This window comes from Schistocerca gregaria, chromosome 11, assembly GCF_023897955.1.
Source record: "Schistocerca gregaria isolate iqSchGreg1 chromosome 11, iqSchGreg1.2, whole genome shotgun sequence".
Lineage (NCBI taxonomy): Eukaryota > Metazoa > Arthropoda > Insecta > Orthoptera > Acrididae > Schistocerca > Schistocerca gregaria.
The window spans coordinates 139,911,910-139,932,608 of NC_064930.1; the positions used below are offsets into that span (position 1 = coordinate 139,911,910).

The 20,699-nt window shown below is 43.6% G+C and overlaps 1 protein-coding gene across 31 annotated transcripts in view; it reads left to right on the forward strand.

The window, feature by feature from the left end:
* The first annotated feature begins 1,078 nt into the window (after positions 1-1,078).
* LOC126295245 (basement membrane-specific heparan sulfate proteoglycan core protein) overlaps positions 1,079-20,699 on the forward strand; it is a 1,297,357-nt gene continuing 1,277,736 nt past the window's right edge. For 21 of the 31 annotated variants that reach the window (XM_049987608.1, XM_049987607.1, XM_049987614.1 and 18 more), the window contains exon 1: positions 1,094-1,245. The gene's annotated coding sequence lies outside the window, so the exon portion shown is untranslated. Of the gene's footprint in view, positions 1,246-20,699 lie in introns of all 31 variants that reach the window. The other 10 variants (XM_049987601.1, XM_049987612.1, XM_049987620.1 and 7 more) reach the window with 4 other exon arrangements.

A 20,699-nucleotide genomic window follows, 5' to 3' on the forward strand; every position in this document is an offset into this window, starting at 1 on the left:
CATAAACAATAGATAGCTTTTACATAGCTAAAATAATTTACAAAGGAGGTTGATGAAAGTGGATCACGTTGGTAGCACTGCTGAAAAACATTTGCTGGAAAAAAAAGGAGGATTCTATTTTTGTTTTAACAGATGGTGTTTTGTTTACTGTCAACCTAACCTCACTTTCCCGTTTCCTGCACATGTGCTCAGTACAATGGTTAATCCTCTGCCGATAGTTTTTGTTATATTTGTGGTGGATTTGTGATTAAACAATACCAAAGGATCATTACAGACTTTCTGAAAAAGGTTTATCTGTCATACTTGGGATCTAAACTTGGGGATCATGATAAATCTTTGGGCGCCACATGTATGTTGAAGATCTGAGAAAATGGTCCAAAAGGAGAAAAAAAAGCCTTTAGATTTGCTGTTCCTGTGGTAGGGAGGGAGCCAAGAAATCATTCCGATGATTTCTACTTTTGCAGTGTTGATATTACCGCCCATAATTCGAAAAATAAGAAGGTAATAAGCTACCCCAAACCTTCCGTCCGCCGTGCGCCCATAGGGCATGGTGTAGATATGCCGGTTCCTGAACCACCAGGTAATTGGTGGCCATGATTGGAACTACTGTTTTTCCAGCGTAAATCGGTTCCGTCTTGATGTGTCAATATATCTACCAAGTTTCGCTGTTACTCCATAATTACAGCCCACACTGGATCTCAGTGAGAAACTGCACTTTACGGTAGCACATCGCAGTCTCTGACTTAGTACGCTAGAAGACACTGGTTGTAAAAGCACGAATATTTCCTTCGCATGGCCGTGCGCGGGCTATTGCAGATGCTGCATTCTCGCGGCAGCGCGCAAGTTGCGACTTGGAGATCCGTTGCGCGCCCGCAATAAAGATCAACTCGCATTGCGGGCGAGAGATCGCGCTGCGGTCGCAGCCGCAGTTCGCGCGCGTCCGCGAGCGCCAGGTGGCTCTGCAGTCGCCGCGCAGCCGCGAGACTGCGGCGCTACTGCGCAGGCGCGCCGGCCGACCAATGGGGCGCCGCGGCGCGAAATCCCCGCGGCCGAGCCGGCGAGCCGAGCGACTAGTCTTCCACTCCGCGTTTGACTGTCGTGCGCGCGACGTCAAACCCGCACAAGTCTTTTCTTCCCCACTTCTTCTCATCCTTCCGGACTCTTCCCGAGCCGACAGGGGAGAAGCGCGCGCCTGTGTCGGTTCGATCCCGGGACGCCGGCGTACAAGGACACCAGACGCCAAGTGTGAGTTCTTTCTGTTTTACGCCACGCTAACCAATGCGCTTCTACGACTTTTTAAGTCTGTCCCCCTGTTTCTTTTTTTTTCTTTCAATTTTTTTCGGTGGGGCATCGATCAGTGCTAACTCCCTACAGAGGCAGACTAACACTTACGAGAAAAAAAAATCCACTGTAAACGAGATCTTAGACTGAAATTCGCCAAGTTCTGTATCAACCTCGCCAGGAAACTATATTCATTTTTTTTTTTTTTTTTTTTTTTTTTACAAGCTCTGGCAGTCGCAGTGATTCTAAAAGTACAGGATTCGTTTGTTTTAATTCCAGCCAACAATCACAAAAAATTATCTTCAGATTTCTGTACGTAGTGGCCGTTTTCATAACTGACTGAAACCGAAGTCTTACACTGTCGTGTCCGACAATGCCACACTAATTTCGATTTTGTTTGTACCTTCTGACGGTGTCAGTTCGGCTTTATCATACTAGGATAATATAAGGTTTCTTCTATTCTGATGAAATCTGGAAAAAAATGGCCATTATGCGCAAAAATCGACTGTCTGACGAAAACTTTCAGTGATCATCGACTGGAGGCATTAATAAATTTGTCCTATTACATCTCGGCGCTCTATCGAGTCACCGTTGTTTTGAATAAAATAATTTTGGGTATTAGGCCGCATCGTTATCAACTACTAACGCAACTAAACGGCCGGCGTTTCGTCCGACTTTCTGCGTTTCTCCTCAGGGCGATTAAAATCGTACCGTGGAAGTCTACGAATCTCCGTTGATTTGTCACCGTATCGAAAGCGCTGTTTCAAATATCTGGTGTTCCAACTTCGCTAGAATGATGTTCGCTCAATATCAGTGCCACAGTTAAGAGAGTGTTGCTACTTTCTTATTTACTTCAAACTGAATTGTAGTTGGCTGCTGTTACTTTCAGACAGTCGAACGCCAATTCAAGCGTCTTTTGTTGTAAAAACAAAGTCTCTCCGTTATAGGGCGGTTGTCGGTGCGATGAGGGCCAACATGACGTATGTATATGGTCCGCGAGATACTATACGGTGCTTGGCAGAGGGTGCTTCATGCCAACGCACCGATTTTCCATCGTACGAAGACATGAAAAAATGACTGAATTTTCAGTGAACACCCACGTCTTTACTACTACATTCCATTGTTCAGTGCGTGGCAGTGCGTATTCCATTCCGAATGCAGACCCTCTACAATTTTTCGAGAACCACGTCTTCTTCCCTCCAACAGGGATTCTTCCCCTTAGAGTTCGCCGAGCACATCTGTCGCAGAGGGTAGTGGCCGGTTAACGAATCTAGCTGCGCGTTTCTGAATCCGTCCCATTCTTGCTGTCCCTACTACCTGATAAGGTGCTCACACACTTGCTCTAGAATTTATGGCGCTAGGGTCCCTCGTGTGAGCTGCATTGGCCAGAACGCTTGCAAAGAATGCCACCTTCCACTTAAAATTTGCATGTACTCGCAGAATTAAAATGCTGAATTGTAGACGCATATCGCCGCTGCCGAATTGTAAGCAAGCTTTCGGAACGTTATGAAACACCTGGGAGCAAACGATCTGTTGACTCGGAGCACCGATTCAGAAAATGTCGTCTTTGTGAAATACAACACCTCCTTGTTCGCACGAAGTAATGATTGCTATTGATAGCGGATCTGAAGCTGATTACGTATTTCTTGACTCCCAGAGACGTGTGGACATCTTTCCTCACTTCTAATCAAACTGCGTGCCCACGTCTCCATAATGCGACCAGATTCGTGGTTTCCTGTCTCGAAGTACGTAGTAATCGACGGAAAACGATCGAGCGAAAGACAAGCTACATCCGGCGTTCCCCAAGTTAGTGTTATAGGCCCTGTGCCGTTCCTGATCTATGCAAACGATTTAGTAGACAATCTCAGCAGCCGTCTTAGGTTGTTAGCAGGTGACTCTGTAATTTATCGTCTAGAAAAGTCGGGACGAATCGCATAATGATCTAGACAACATACCTGTATGGTGCGAAAAGCGGCAGGTGATCCTAAAAGTTCAGAAACTGCTCCGCTGGAGTACTAATTTAACTTTTGGTTACAAGAGAAATCACACGTTTTAAGCCTGTCGGCTCAGTAAAATACCTAGGTATTACAATGACAAACAACTTAAATTCGATCAGTCACATAGAATATGGTGTGCAAGGGGATGGGATGCGAACCAAAGACTGCCGCAGTAAAAAAAAATACAGTCTACACTACGCTTGTTCGGCGCTGTTAAAAGGGTATTGTTGTGCGGTGTGGGATCCTTACCAGACATTATTGACGGAGGATATCGAAAATGTTCAAAGAAAGATGGCTCGTTTTCTGTTGTCGCGAATTAAGGACTGTCACGGATATGATGATAAGCGAATTGAGGTGGCAAATCATTGAAACAAAAGCGTTTTTCGAGGCTGAGAGATCTTTCCACGAAATTTCGTAGTTTCTGCTCCGAATTCGAAAATATTTTGTTGACTCGTATGCACGTTGCATGAAAATGACGTCGTAATAATAATGAGAAAAAAAACACGAGTAAATTAAAAGAGAGAGATGGAGAAGAATCGCAGTTTGCACGTTAAGGGTTAAAATGTTCGCCGGCCGGTTCTAGGCGCTACAGTCTGGAACCTAGCGACCGCTACGGTCGCAGGTTCGAATCCTGCCTCGGGCATGGATGTGTGTGATGTCGTTAGGTTTAAGTAGTTCTGAGTTCTAGGGGACTGATGACCTCCCAAGTTAAGCCCTCATAGTGCTCAGAGCCATTTGAACCATTTGATTAAAATGCTCCTTTTTCGCACGCGCTATTCGAGAGTGGAACAATCGAGAAATGGGCTGAAAGTTGTTCTATGAAACATCTGCCAAGCACTTCGGTGTGAATTTCGGAGTAGCCACTTAGATGCTGATTTTAAACGTTCGTATCTTTTTTTATTTTTTTTAAAAGATCTTCGGACACCATTAAAGCACGTGGCTACCCCAGAAACTTGCCACTAAACTGCCGGGTTCTTTCTCTCTCTGCGCTTTTAAAAAGATGTTCCAATCGTCGCGCCCGGCGGAAATTTTGCCCTAATCTTGCCGAATTTTCTTACTATCTTCCACACTCCAACATCGTCAGTGAATAACCTCATAGTGTTGCTGATTCTATCTGATAAATCGCTTGCGTATGCTGAAAACGGTAGAGGTCCTTATTGCGCTACCATGGAGGACACCAGATGTTACTTTCGTTTGTGCTGAAGGTTAACCGTCCTGTATAAAAACACATGCTGACTCTTCACCAATAAACCTGGCGAGAAAGCGTCGCAATTTGCTCTGCGTCTAAGGTGGGGGGAAAACAAAATAAAAAGTAGATGTAACTTGCTGTGTTCCGTTAGTCAAAAAAACTGACCTCACCACCGTATAAAGCAACTCCAAACGTCTGATTGCTTTAAAAATGGTACAGTCATACGAGAACTACCTTCCAACACAGATTTTTTTTATTTATAACCATTTGTACAAACGATATTAAAAATAATTTTTTCATAATGTGGGGCCACAGTCATAATATATTTCTTTAAAGTCAGTACCGCCATTAGACTGTTTTTTATTTGCAGTGTTACATTTACATGATCATGATTTCGGCTTCTAAGTGCCATTATCAAGTGCATTAAATGTTATGCAGTGCCTAAGATGGAGTGCTGTCGTATTTAAAATACACTATTAGACGCATTGACCCTTAGACAATGTGTCTAATAGTGTATTTTAAAGAAGACACAACGCCATCTTAGGCACTGTATAACCCTTAAAACACTTGATAATGGCACTTTAAAGCCGAAATCATGATCGTGTAAATGTAACACCGCAAATAAAAAAACAGTCTAATGGCGGTACTGACTTGAAAGAGATATTAAAAATAATTCACATTTTTTCACGAAGAGATAGTTTTTCTCTTAAACTACCGAACGTGTCGTCGTGTGCATGATTTTGCAAGCATCTTGCCGGCCGGAGTGGCCGAGCGGTTCTAGGTGCTACAGTCAGGAACAGCGGGCCCGCAACGTTTAGTTAGGTTTAAGTAGTTCTAAGTTCTAGGGGACTGATGACCTCAGCAGTTAAGTCCCATAGTGCTCAGAGCCATTTGAACCATTTGCAAGCATCTTCATATGTGCATCCTATCGACAAAACGGGTAGCGAACAGAATAAATTAAAACGTCATCCGTTTTGCTGAAATCTCACTGCATTAACAACGAACATTTACTAGTCCATTCACTATTTTGCGCGTAGGTGTCACCGAGAAAAACTGTAGAAAACGTTTGAAGTGATGCAAATAGTTTGATGAAAGATGCCAAGTGTTCTGAGAATCAAACACAGAATAAGAGTACTCGCAGTAATTTGCGCTCAATTTTAAGAAAAAACTTACGTTTTTAGCACCTAAATGTTGATGAGTGCAGACCACATGCCCCTCCATATACGAATCCAGTTGCGCCTATGGTCCGAGGGTGACATGGCGGCCGGTCGGTACCGTTGAGGCTTCACGGCCTGCTAGGGAGGAGTTTAGTTTTTTAAATGTTAATTGCATCTTCTCTGCCTGCGGTTTCTAGCATAATTCTTGGGGATGCTGGCAGTTTCACAGCGACAATCAGTGGTATGCAACAAGGATACATCCTGCAAAATGTGTTGCAGATACACTTAATACTAAAGAGTTGATAAAAAAACGTCCCGCCTGGAGCTGAAATTTTACTGCGTGTATAGTGAGAAAATGTAGTAAGCAATGAACTTCTCTGCTTTCCATCATTTCGTGTTGAGTACCAGAGAGGAAAAGTCTGGAAAACGTTTGAAATTACGTGAAAAGTTTGTTGGAGGTCGCTGAATGCTCTCACCTTCAAATACTAGACGAATATAGTGAGGGTAATTTGCTCCCCGCAAGTTAACGCCGCATCAAGATGTCTTGTACGCAGTTTGTAACTGTAACTGTTGGCTTTTTGTGTCAAACGTGTAACGTAATGTTATACCACTTGACGAGCAGGTTATAACGGCATTTTAAATTTTTAAATTCGCTCAATAGTTATAATGAATAGTGAAAATCGGAGTTTTGTTGCCATGCGAAGTAATTAGACAACCTGAAACAAGGATTGGCTGTACACTTTACCGCGTTAGTAACATATATGTTGTAGCTACAGTGAATCCAATCTGATAATGTTTCAAAATTTCCCAAACTAAAACCTACAGTGACAGAACAAAATTGCAAGTCTGAAAGTAACATCGGATATCAGTCATGCAGATAGTTGAAAGCAACATTTTTTTTTCGCGTTTTTGTGTGACGACCGAACGAAAAACGCCGTGAATCTGCTGTACAAGATGGCATTGCAGCTGTTTCGACGGGTAAATCGTACGTAAGTTTGCTCAACCACGAAACTGTAGAAGTCTTTTAAGCTTATCCGTGACGGATATTTTAGAACCCGTGACTGTTAACTGAATGTAAATTCCTAAAACTACAGCCAGTCGCTTTGTTGAATAGTTATTATTCCATGAAACCGGCTTTGTAACCTTTTTTGAGGCTCTTCTTCAGACGGTTTTCTGGAAATTACATCACTATTTGTAGCATAATGCTGGGGGATGCTGCCAAAGTTTTGCTTTCACGGTATAAATATATACATACTGTCTAAAAGTGTGTGAAGTGATGTACCAGTTGGCCATCGAAATGGGAGCAGACAGATGGACACTAACGAAAAAATAAATAAATAAATAAACGCCGCCCGTAATGTCGTAAGCCAAAACCCAGCATTCCGCTACAAATAGTTCCCGAAAACCATCTGAAGATGAACCTGAAAAGGTTCGAAAACCGGTTCATCGAATAATATCTTTTCAAAAAAGTGACTGTTTGCAGTTTTATGTATTTACATACAAAGTGTTTTCTTTATGCAATGTCACAGTTTTTTGTTAACAAGAAGTATAAGGAAAATTATATCGAACTGTCGTATAAGTTTCCCTTCCCTTCACACGGCCTACTGAAATTTTGCCCTTTCATAAATATAGTAAGACTGTAGCGCAAACAGCGCGGAAAAAAATCTTTTCTCGCGCACAAATTCATATAAACGGCTCCTACATCAACCACAACTAAAAAGTGTTTGTGTCTGTATATTATATCCGGTTTGAGGGTACAGATCTAACTTTCCCATTTTTTTATGTAAATGACTTCGTAAGCTGCGAGACGCTTCATGTCACAAGAACAAATTTTGTTATGTGACGTTATATATATACTTACGGTCTCGATTCACATATACGGCTCCCGCAGTGATCCGTACTACAGACATTTTCTTCGTTAGAGAATTTTCATAGACTTCTACAAATGTCTGGATGACCACAAGTTCTCTGGGATAAGACTATCAGTTCTCTGATCCCAGAGAACTGATGGTTCTGTGGAGTAAAACTTAACGATATATATATCCCAGCGAACAGATCGTGAACAGTTCTCTGATATAGCCATCAGAGAACTGTTTGTTATATCCCAGAGAACTGATGTTTATCCAGACACTTGTAAAAGTCTCTGAAAATTCTGTAATGAAGAAAATGTCCTTAGTACGGGATGCTGTCGGAGTCGTTTGTATGAATTGTGGGCGCAAAAACGTCACATAAAAAATTCTGTTCTTGTGGCATGAAGGGCCTCGCAGCTTACGAACCCATTTACATAAAAAAATGGGAAAGTCAGATCTGGACACCCCCTCCCTCCCCGGATAAATTTCTATGAACGCCACGTAACCGCCGTACGAGAATATATCAGTAATATTTTGGTGCGTGTGGTAATGTCGTATATCGCCGACGAGTTTTTCGCACATCGGAGTGAGATAAGAACACTGCCTCTGACACATCCTGTTCGGCGCCCCTGCAAATTGCGTCACCTACCACGTGACCCTGTGAGATCGTTTCATTGAAAATCGTCCCGTATTGCCGTTTCGTGAAAAAAATTACGAGCCTACCGGGTATCGGAGCAGACCTGCGATTGAATTCAAGTCTTTCTCGCAGGCAAAACTCAACACGTCGCTCTTAAAGCAAATAAATGGGCAGCGGTTAAACGTTATACCACAGGGAAGTGCAATACGTCAGTTTCTGTTTACGATGCTTGAGAATGATGTGGTATATTTGATGATGGTGCAGACTGTGGCAGTTGACCCTGAACGTAAATAATTCTAACACATTGCACGATTCATGAATACTGTTCGTCCATCTGGAATCTCAATCAGGCAGGACATAGAGAAGATCCAAAGAAGAGCGGCGCATTTCGTCACGGGATCGTTTAGTTGGCGAGAGAGCGTGTTACGAAGATGCTAAACAAACTCCACTGGCAGACGTTACAAGAGAGGCGTTGCGCATCACGGAGAGAGTTGCTATTCAAATTTCTGGACAGCACTCTTCAGGTGGGGTCAGGCAATATATTACCTCTCCCCACATACATCTCGCGTATTGACCGCGAGGAGAAAATTCTAGAAATTAGATCCAATACAGGAGCTTACCGACAATCATTCTTCCCACGCACCATTCGCGAGTGGAACAGGGATGGAGGGATCAGATAGTGGTACCGAAAGTACCCTCTGCCACACACCATTAGGTGGCTTGCCGCGTATGATGTAGAAGTAGATTTTTATACTGGTTCAGTGATTCAAAATGTGATGGATTGATGTTGTAGTCATAGGATACTATCGTTCCTCGTATATATATACCTATATATATAGCATGCTTGCAGTAACCTTAAGATTTTTGCAAATGATGCAGTTATCTGTATCTGTATCTGTAATGATGTACTGTCTGAGAAAATATATATATATATATATATATATATATATATATATATATATATATATATATATATATATATATATATATATTGCAGGTTTGCATTTCTGGATACTTAAATCAACCTAGCAATCTTTTCAGTATTTCTAATCGTATCAAGTTCTGACTAGACATTTGTGCACATTTTCTCAGACAGTACATCATTACAGATAACTGCATCATTTGCAAAAATCTTAAGGTTACTGCAAGCATTCTCTCACAGGTGATCAATACACATCATGTACGATGAGGGACATTTGAACTTTTTATGTGACACACAACACACGTCATCTCGAAACAGGTGGTGGCAAGTTCGTATGGGACCAAACTGCTGAGGTCATCGGTCCGTAGGCTTATGCAATACTTAATCTAGCTTAAACTAGCTCACGCTAAGTACAAAACACACACACACACACACACACACACACACACACACACACACACACACATGCCCGAGAGATGAGTCGGACCTCCGCCGGGGGGGGGGGGGGGAGGGGGGGGGAGGGGGAGCCGTGCGAACCGTGCAGTGCGCCCTAGACCGAGCGGTTACGCCGCGCGGCTCTACACTTAGACTCGTGAAGGAATCAACGTTACGAGTTATAGACCGCGACAGGTGTTATAAGAAAACTTCCGTGTCCGATACCTTAGTTAGTCATTCGATTTAAGTTTCCCATATTGAGAACTAACATGACGCAGTGGTGTTCTATGCGTGTAAACGTGGCCATTTGCACAAGGTGCTTTTTATCCGCATATGGTTTTACTTTTGACTAACCTGTGTATAATGTCTCCATTATAGTGACGACATGGCATGAGTGACAAACTCATAATAGAAAACGATGTGCAAGAAAAAAAAAATTGTAGATACGAAGATGACAGTTTCAACTGGCAAAACCAGTCGTCAATAACAAATATTAATTAATGCGATCTTAGCTATAAAAAGCTTTTTTGCTCAATTTGTTCATTTATATTTACGTGTATAGATACAAATTAGAAATGAAGATGAGGATTTTGCTGGAAACGAAGGACTTCAGACAATTTCGGTACCAGCATAAAATTTATCTGAGCGTAAACTCCGAAACGAATTTCGCTACGTACGACAAGCGCCTATTAAATCCATTACCGTTTAAAGAGACTTGCAGAAGCAAACCGTGAACTCAGCATGCGGAAGACTGTACCTGTCACACTTCCGGATACAACCTATTGCTTTGGACGCCTCTATCGAAACAAAGTTTGTCCCTGTCTTACTACAGTGTTAATTTCGCGCCATGTGTGTTTGTGGAAGACGAAGTAATAAGTGTCTTTACTGTTCAAGGAAAGTGCTTTTACAATTTTCTGAGCAATCTTTACTTTGGTGCGCAACTATTTAGGAGTTTTACAAACGTTTCTGCAACGGATAGCGTGAGCCTTCTTCGAATCTAGTCGATTTCTTCGCTGTGTAATGCTCAAGAGTCCATCGATCGAGACGTCAGTACCTAAACTCAATTTTTAATACGTCTGTGAGCCGGCCGCTGTGGCCGAGCGGTTCTAGGCGCTACAGTCTGGAACTCCGCGACCGCTACGGTCGCAGGTTCGATCCTGCCTCAGACATGGATGTGTGCGATGTCCTTAGGTTAGTTAGGTTTAAGTAGTTCTAAGTTCTAGCGGACTGATGACCTCAGATGTTAAGTCCCATAGTGCTCACAGTCATTTGAACCAATACACCGCAAATCTAACCACATTGTTGAATCAATGGAGACTACTAAGAAAATCAAAGTGACAACAGAAGCACGTCACCCTCCTGCAGGGAAAGGTCGGCGCCATGTTTGTGTAAGAAACGCTAAAACAAAGAAGCAGAAGTACAAAGGTCTATGTGAACCAAAACAGTATTGTGGACAGTGTCATAAACATGTGTGTAACTCACATTCAGAAAACTTGCCTTGCAGTTCAGGACTCAAAGTAGTCTATTGTTTATGAACACATTCGTATTTTGTATTGTAATATGGAAATTTTTTATTCACTCAATGCAATATTTATAAACCGATTGTTGTTGTTGTTGTGGTCTTCAGTCCTGAGACTGGTTTGATGCAGCTCCCTAAGCTACTCTATCCTGCGCAAGTTTCTTCATCTCCCAGTACCTACTACAACCTACATCCTTCTGAATCTGCTTAGTGTATTCATCTCTTGGTCTTCCTCTACGATTTTTACTCTCCACGCTGCCCTCCAATGCTAAATTTGTGATCCCATGATGCCTCCGAGCATGTCCTACCAACCGGCCCCTTCTTCTCGTCAAGTTGTGCCACAAATTTCTCTTCTCTCCAATTCTACTCAAAACCTCCTCATTAGTTACGTGATCCACCCATCTAATCTTCAGTATTCTTCTGTAGCACCACTTTTCGACAGCTTCTATTCTCTTCTTGTGCAAACTATTTATCGTCCATGTTTCACTTCCATACATGGCTACACTCCGTACAAATGCTTTAAGAAATGACTTCCTGACACTTAAATCTATACTGGATGTCTACAAATTTTTCTTCTTGAGACACGCTTTCCTTGCCATTGCCAGTCTGCATTTTATATTCTCTCTACTTCGACCATAATCAGTTATTTTGCTCCCAAAATAGCAAAACTCCTTTACTACTTTAAGTGTGTCATTTCCTAATCTAATTCCCTCAGAATCACCCGACTTAATTCTACTACATTCCATTGCCTTCGTTTTGCTTTTGTTGATGTTCATCTTATATCCTCCTTTCAACACACTCTCCATTCCGTTCAACTGCTCTTCCAAGTCCTTTGCTGTCTCTGACAGAATTACAATGTCATCGGCGAACCTCATAGTTTTTATTTCTTCTCTATGGATTTTAATACCTACTCTAAATTTTTCTTTTGTTTCCTTTACTGCTTGCTCAATATACAGATTGAATAACATTGGGGAGAGGCTACAACCCTGTCTCACTCCCTTCCCAACCACTGCTTCCCTTTCGTGGTTCTCGGGTTCGATTCCCGGCGGGGTCAGGGATTTCCTCTGCCTCGTGATGACTGGGCGTTGTGTGATATCCTTAGGTTAGTTAGGTTTAAGTAGTTCTAAGTTCTAGGGGACTGATGGCCTCAATGTTAAGTCCCATAGTGCTCAGAGCCATTTGAACCCTTTAGTGTCCCTCGACTCTTATAACTGCCATCTGGCTTCTGTACAAATTGTAAATAGCCTTTCGCTCCCTGTATTTTACCCCTGCCACCTTCATAATTTGAAGGAGAGTATTCCAATCAACATTGTCAAATGCTAGAAACATAGGTTTGCCTTTCCTTAATCTTTCTTCTAAGATGTAAGGTCAATATTGCACCTTAGTTAAAATACATAAACCATTTTGAAAGTTGTAATTTTCTGTCATTAAACTTATTTAATACCTGTGGGCTCGCCGAACCCCCCCCCCCTTTTGGCACCCAAGTCAGATAAAAAGGCTGGGCCTCCTAGAGTTAATATTGGTCCCAACACTGTTCCCTGAGGGACAGGCACAGGCTGTTCCAGCAGTCACGGACCGCTCTGCCGGCTCAGCGCATCACGTCCTTACTTACGCACAGAGTTGCGTAACCCCGGGTCGCCCGCGGAAGCGAGAGGACGTACGAATGCCCTGCCGTCTGACATTTGGCAGTGATACCGAGTAGGGGTGAGCAAGAGAGAGAGGCACACACACACATGTGTTGGTGATTTAGCGGTCGGCGCTTCCGGTTTCGGATGACGTGCGCGGAGCGAATAACATCTTCAGGGCGGTGGCCTGTCCGCGCTGGTCGAGCGGGCAAGATTTGTGGCTGTTTTTTTCTCTCTCCTGTACCAAGTCAGCGCCATTTTTTCCCCCTCGCACCCTTTTCGTGCAAGTCTGCCTGCTACAGAGTGCTCGTTAAGCGTAGTCTCCCCGCGTGACCTAGTTAGACCAGAGTGTCGAAATATAATGCTGTTGGACCCTACTTTCCACGTATTGTAAAAGAGACAAGAGAGAGAGAGAGAGAGAGAGAGAGAGAGAGAGAGAGAGAGACACTACATCACAAGCATAGGTGTACAATACTGTCCGTTAAAATTGCTACATCACGAAGATGATCCGGTCGCAGGTTCGAATCCTACCTCGGACATGGATGTGTGTGACGTCCTTAGGCTAGTTAGGTTTAATTAGTTCTACGTTCTAGGGGACTAATGACCTCAGAAGTTGAGTCCCTCAGTGCTCAGAGCCATTTGAACCATTTGAGCAATCCACTAAACTACAGGCCCATATCGTTAACGTCGATATGCAGCGGGATTTTAGAACATATATTGCGTTCGAACATTGTGAATTACCTCGAAGAAAATGGTCCATTGACACCCACTGCGCGACTGTTACGGTCGCAGGTTCGAATCCTGCCTCGGGCATGGATGTGTGTGATGTCCTTAGGTTAGTTAGGTTTAAGTAGTTCTGAGTTCTAGGGGACTGATGACCTCAGAAGGTAAGTCCCTCAGCGCTCAGAGCCATTTGAACCATTTTTGACACCCAGTCAACATGGGTTTAGAAAACATCGTTCCTGTGAAACACTACTAGCTCTTTATTGACAAGAAGTGTTGAGTGCTATTGACAAGCGAATTCAGATCGATTCCGTATTCCTGGATTTCCGAAAGGCTTTCGACACTGTACCGCACAAGCGGCTCATAGTAAAATGGCGTGCTTATGGAATATCGTTCAGTTATGTGACTGGATTTGTGATTTCCTGTAAGACAGGTCACAGTTCGTAGTAATTGATGGAAAGTCTTCGAGTAAAAGAGAAGTGATTTCATGGGGGTTCACCAATGGAGTGTTATTGGCCCTTTGCTGTTCCTTACCTATACAAACGATTTGGGAGACAATCTGAGCAGCCTCTTCGGTTGTTTGCAGATGACGCTGTCGTTTATCGACTAATAAAGTCATCAGAAGATCAAAACAAACTGCAAAACGAGTTAGAAAAAAAATATCTGAATGGTTCCAAAAGTGGCAGTTGACCCTAAATAACGTGAAGTGTGAGGTCATCCACATGAGTGCTAAAAGGAACTCGTTAAACTTTGGTTGCACGATAAATCAGTCTAATATATAAGCCGTAAATTTAACTAAGTACGTAGGTATTACAATTACGAACAATTGGAAGGAACACATAGAAAATGTTGTGGGAAAGGCTAACCAAAAGAGAGAGAGAAAGAAACAAAGAAAGAGAGAGAGGGAGAGGGTTTTTTTTTTTTTTTTTTTTTTTTTTAATAGCTCGGCGAAAACGTGAAATAACCAGCCGACACACATAACGTTACTTCAGTTTCTTTTGAATGGCAGAATGAATTGTGGTAACGCTAATTCGAAGCCAAGGGGCTTGTAGTCAAATTCCGTGCTTACGGAATTTCGTCTCAGTAATGCGACTGGATTCGTGGTTTCTTGTCAGAGAGTTCACAGTTAATAATAATCAACGGAAAGTCATAGAGGGAAACAGAAGTGATTTCTGGCGTTCCTCAAAGTAGTGTTATAGGCCCTCTGCTGTTCCTTATCTACGTAAATGATGTTGGGAGACAATCTGAGCAGACGTCTTAGGTTGTTTGCAGGTGACCCTCTCGTTAATCGACTAGTAAAGTCGTCAGAAGATCTCAACAAATTTCAAAACGATTTAGAAGAGGTATCTGAATGGTGCAAATGTTGGCAGTTGACCCTAAATAACGCAAAGTGTGAGGTCATCCACATGAGTGCTAAAAGGAACTCGTTAAACTTTGGTTGCACGATAAATCAGTCTAATCTATAAGCCGTAAATTCAACTAAGTACGTAGGTATTACAATCACGAACAATTGGAAGGAACACATAGAAAATGTTGTGGGAAAGGCTAACCAAAGACTTTGTTTCTTTGGCAGGACACTTGGAAAATGTAACACACCTACTAAGGAGACTGCCTACACTACGCTTGTCCGTCCTCTTTTAGAATACTGCTGCGCGGTGTGGGATCCTTACCAGATAGCACTGACGGAGTACGTCGAAAAAGTTCAAAGAAAGGCAGCACGTTTTGTATTATCGGGAAATACGGGAGAGTGTGTCACAGGAATGATACAGGATTTGGGCTGGAAATCAGTATAAGACAGGCGTTTTTCGTTGCGACGGAATCTACTCACGAAATTCCAATCACCAACTTTCTCCTCCGAATACGGAAAGATTTTGTTGACACCGACTCACATAGCGAGGAACGATCACCACGATAAAATAAGGAAAATCAGAGCTCGTACGGGAAGATACAGGTGTTCGTTCTTTCCGCGCGCTGTACGAGATTGGAATAACAGAGAATTGTGAAGGTTGTTCGATGAACCCTCTGCCAGCCACTTAAATGTGATTTGCAGAGTATCCATGTAGATGTAGATGCAGATGTAGACTTCCAACCAGACCGAGCGAGGCGGCGCAGTGGTTAGCATTTGGGAGGAGGACGCTTAAAACCCGCTGTCTGGCCATCGTGATTTAGGTTTCCATGGTTTCCCTGAACCTCTTCAGGCAAATGGCGGGATGGATTTTCTTCCCCCGTCCTTTAACCATAATACACCAAAAAATTAATGGTGATGCAATTATTAATCAAGGACCGAGTTTACACGAGATATCATTCAAAAGTACTGCGCTACTTTACTGCGTGTAGGACCTTCCCGTATTGTAAATAACGTTCTTGCAATTAGTGTTACGCTAACGTTTCTCCGCTGTGTCTTCTGCCGACATCACCGGACCGGTTCACCAATCCTCAACGCCAGGGGAAAAAAAAGAAGAAAAAGCAAAAACCTGCCAGTTTGTCCCGAGGTAATTCCGTAGTAGCTGTTACAGCGCGAGCCTGTAACGATTACAGCAGTAACTCAAGGTCTCGTGGCGCCAGCTTGAAATTGCCACCGTCTGTTTTGTCTCGTGCCTAGGAAACATCTCAGTCTTCCCTTGCAGCCTTCCGCATCAGTCATGCACACGTAATACAGTGAGGCCAGAAAGTTCGGTCTCGAAACCCGAAGCTGTTCGCCCTGAACCTTCCAAAAGTATCAGAATTCCTTCACTGCGTCTACTTCACTGGAGATGAGGAAAATATGCCAATCTAATTACCTGGTTCATTATGACAAGGCGTCTGTTATCGGGAAGACTTGGCTAACGACTTGATACAAGCAGAAACAGGAGTCCATACGGCAGAGATAAGAGATCCGATATTAGTCAGAAATTGAAAGCGCTGTGGAAAACTTGGGACCAAATAAGGCAGAAGGGGTAGACAACATTCCATCGCAATGGGGCAGTGCCAATTCACTCTGGTGCGTAGAATGTTTCAGTCTGACTTCCGGAAGAATGAATCCAACATGTTGTGAAGGCAGCAAGAGCTGACAAGTGTAAGAATTATCGCACAATCAGCTTAACAGCTGGAATGAGATTTTCACTCTGCAGCGGAGTGTGCGCTGACATGAAACTTCCTGGCAGATTAAAACTGTGTGCCGGACCGAGACTCGAACTCGGGACCTTTGCCTTTCGCGGGCAAGTGCTCTACCATCTGAGCTATCCAAGCACGACTCACGCCCGGTCCTCACACCTTTATTTCCGCTGCAGAGTGAAAATCTCATTCTGGAAACACCCCCCAGGCTGTGGCTAAGCCATGTCTCTGCAATATCCTTTCTTTCACGAGTGCTAGTTCTGCAAGGTTCGCAGGAAAGCTTCTGTAAAGTTTGGAAGGTAGGAGACGAGGTACTGGCAGAAGTAAAGCTGTGAGGATAGGGCGTCAATCGTGCTTGGGTAGCTCAGATGGTGGAGCACTTGCCCGCGAAAAGCAAAGGTCCCGTGTTCGAGTCCCGGTCGGGCACACAGTTTTAATTTGCCAGGAAGTATCAGCTTAACAGCTCATGCATCAAAGGTGCTGACAAGAGCAATATACAGAAGAATGGGAGAGAAAATTGAGGATGTGACAGATGACGATCAGTTTGGCTGTAAGGAAGGCAAAGGCAGCAGAGAAGCAATTCTGACATTGCGGTCGCTAATGGAAACAAGACTAAAGAAAAATCAAGACATGTTCATAGGTTTTGGCGACCTGTAAAAAGGGTTCGGCACTGTTGGATGGTGCAAGATGTTCGAATTTCTGAGAAAAATAGGGGTAAGCTGTACAGGGAGGGTGTAATACACAACATGTAGAAGAGCCAAGAGGGAATATTAAGAGTGGACGACAAAGAAGGAAGTGCTGGGATTAAAAATGGAGTAAGACAGGTCTTTCGCCCCTATTGTTGTGTATCGAAGAAGCAGTGATGGAAATAAAAGGAAAGTTCAGGACTGGAATTAAAATTCAAGGTGAACGGGCATGAATTATACGATTCGCTGATGACGTTGGTATCGTGTGTGAAAGTGAGGAAGAATTACACGATCTGGTGAACGGAATGAATAGTCAAATGAGTACAGAATATGGATTGAGAGTGAATCGAAGGAAAACGAAGGCAATGAGAAGTAGTAGAAATGAAAACAGCGAAAAATTTAACATCAGCATTCATGGTCACGAAGTAGATGAAGTTAAGGAATTCTGCTGTCTAGGCAGCAAAATAAGGAATGACGGACGGAGCAAGGAGGACATTAAAAGCAGACTAGCAGTGGCAAAAATGACATTCCTGGCCGAGATAAGTCTGCTAGTATCAAACATGTGCCTTAATGTGAGGAAGAAATTTCTGATAATGTACGTTCCCAAGAACATGGACTGTGGGAAAACCGGAACAGAAGAGAATCGAAGCATTTGAGATGTGGTGCTATAGACGAATGTTGAAAATTAAGTGTACTGATACGGTAAGGAATGAGGAGGTTCTGCGCAGAATCGGAGAGGAAAGGAATATGTGGAAAACACTGATAAGGAGAAGGGACAGGATGATAGGACATCTGCTAAGACATGAGGGAATGACTTCCATGGTACTAGAGGGAGCTGTAGAGGGCAAAAACTGTAGAGGAAGACAGAGATTGGAATACGTCAAGCAAATAATTGAGGACGTAGGTTGCAAGTGCTACTCGGAGATGAAGAGATTAGCACAGGAAAGGAATTCGTTATGGGCGGCATCAAACCGGCCAGGATATACGTACACTGAATTCAAACATTATGAAGTACCTCGAAGAAAATAATTTATTGACACACAGTCAGCACAGATTCAGAAAATATCGTTCTTGCGGAACGCAACTAGCTCTTTATACTCACGAAGTAATAAGTGCTATCGACAGGGGATGTCAAATTGATTCCGAATTTTTAGATTTCCAGAAGGCTTTCGACGCCGTTCTTCACAAGCGTCTTCTAACCAAACTGCGTGCCTACGGAGTATCGCCTCAGTTGTGCGACTGGATTCGTGACTTCCTGTAAGAAAAGTCACAGTTCGTAGTAACAGACAGGAACTCATCGAGTAAAACAGAACTAATATCCGGCGTTCCCCAAGGAAGTGTTATAGGCCGTCTATTGTTCCTGATATATATTAACGACATAGGAGACAATCTAAGTAGCCGTCTTAGATTGTTTTCAGCGCAAAATGATTTAGATAAGATACCTGTATGGTGCGAAAAGTGGCAGTTGACCCTTAATAAAGAAAAGTATTAAGTTTTTCACATGAGTACTAAAAGAAATCGATTACGCGGTAAGTCACACAAATCTGAACAAATAAGCCAAATTGGAACGAACACAGCCGGCCTTAGTGTCCGAGCGGTTCTAGCCGCTTCAGTCTGGAACCACGAGACTGCAACGGTCGCAGGTTCGAATCCTGTCTCGGGCATGGATATGTGTGATGTCCTTAGGGTAGTTAGGTTGAAGTTGTTCTAACTTCTAGGGCACTGATGACCTCAGATGTTAAGTCTCATAGTGCTCAGAGCCATTTGAACCATTTTTTTTGGAACAACCACACAGATAATATTCTGGGTAGAGCAAACCAGAGACTGCAATTCATTGGCAGAACACTCAGAAGGTGCGACAGGTCTACTAAAGAGACTGCTTACACTACACTTGTCCGCCCTATTCTGGAGTACTGTTGTGCGGTGTGGGATCCGCATCAGGTGGGACTTGACGGATGACATCGAAAAAGTACAAAGAAGGGCAGCTCGTTTTGTATTATCGCGAAATAGGAGATATAAAAACAATGGTTCTGAGCACTATGGGACTTAACTTCTGAGGTACATCAGTCCCCTAGAACTTAGAACTACTTAAATCTAACTAACCTAAGGACATTGCACACATCCATGCCCGAGGCAGGATTCGAACCTGCGACCGCAGCGGTCGCCCGGTTCCAGATTGCAGCGTGTAGAACCGCTCGGCCACTCCGGCCGGCTAGGGGAGATAGTGTCACAGATATGATACTTGAATTGGAGTGGCAATCATTAAAACAAAGGCGTATTTCGTTGCGACGGGATCTTCTCATGAAATTTCAGTCACCAGTTTTCTCCTCCGATTGCGAAAACATTCTGTTGGCACCCACGTACATAGGGAGAAATGATCATCACGATAAAATAGGAGAAATCAGGGCTCGCACAGAAAAATTTTAAGTGCTCGTTTTTCCGCCAACCTTTCGAGAGTGGAACGGTAGAGAGACAGCTTGAAGGTGGTCCATTGAACCCCCTGCTAGGCACTTAATTGTGGATAGCAGGGTAATCACCTAGACTGGTGACCCCAAAAAGCGAGACAGTTAGAGAGCAGGTTGCACCAAGTCGGTAAGGGGCAGCTTGAAATCACCTGCTCCACTGCACGTCTATCTAGACTGAGGCAGTTTCCTCCCCAGCCATTCCGTGTGCAATTTCTGACAGAACAATGCCGTCGGCTTGACTGGGTTACGGCGAGGTAGACGAGCAGCGGTCAGATAAGGCACCAGGCGTCAGCTGTCCGTGTCAGTCTGGTTTCCCCTCCATCACCTGTCTGGGTACTCGATCGACGCCTTATCGCTCCTGTTTGCGAAAACCCCTGTCCGTATCAGCTCGCAGAACTGTGACACAAAGTAACTGGGCCATGTTTACTTTGTGCGTGCACGCGCTTCCCGGAACACTCGTACTTGCGACCTGGTTTGTTTACAACACCTGTCTCGAAGATCGGCGTCGTTTTCTACCATCTGCTGCGTCTGCGTCCTCATAGGTCATAGGCGTTTACTCGTTGACGAGTATGAAATGTCTTTTGGTAGCGTCATCTGTGGACTCTTTGGTGGCTAAATAGTCCTGTTCTGTAGCGAGAGGTTCTCCCGCAGTAATGGCATAACCAGATGGTGTTGACTGAATAGCGTAACAGGTTCGTTCCTCTCAAGAGCTCTTGTTCTGCGGTCTTTCTTCCTATTCTCCTACAGCTGTCTATGCCTTTCAAAATTAAGTGTTCCTTGGTAAACTACTTGTCGCCACTTGGAGCTATCTAGGGCTGCAGTTTGCCAATCATTTCTTTTTGACATTTTGTGATATTGGCCTTGAGGAAATCTCTATATTCTTTTGTTTGCCCTTTGCCTTGAGGACATCTGTATATTGTTTTGTTTGCCCTCCCTCATTGCGTTCGCCATTCTTCATTTCGGAGGAGAAATGATTCAAAGCCGGCCGCTGGTGGCCGAGGTGTTCTAGGCGCTACAGTCGAATTCAGCCACGGGCATGGATGTGTGTGATGTCCTTAGGTTGGTTAGGTTAAATTAGTTCGCAGTTCTAGGGGACTGATGACGTCAGAAGTTAAGTCCC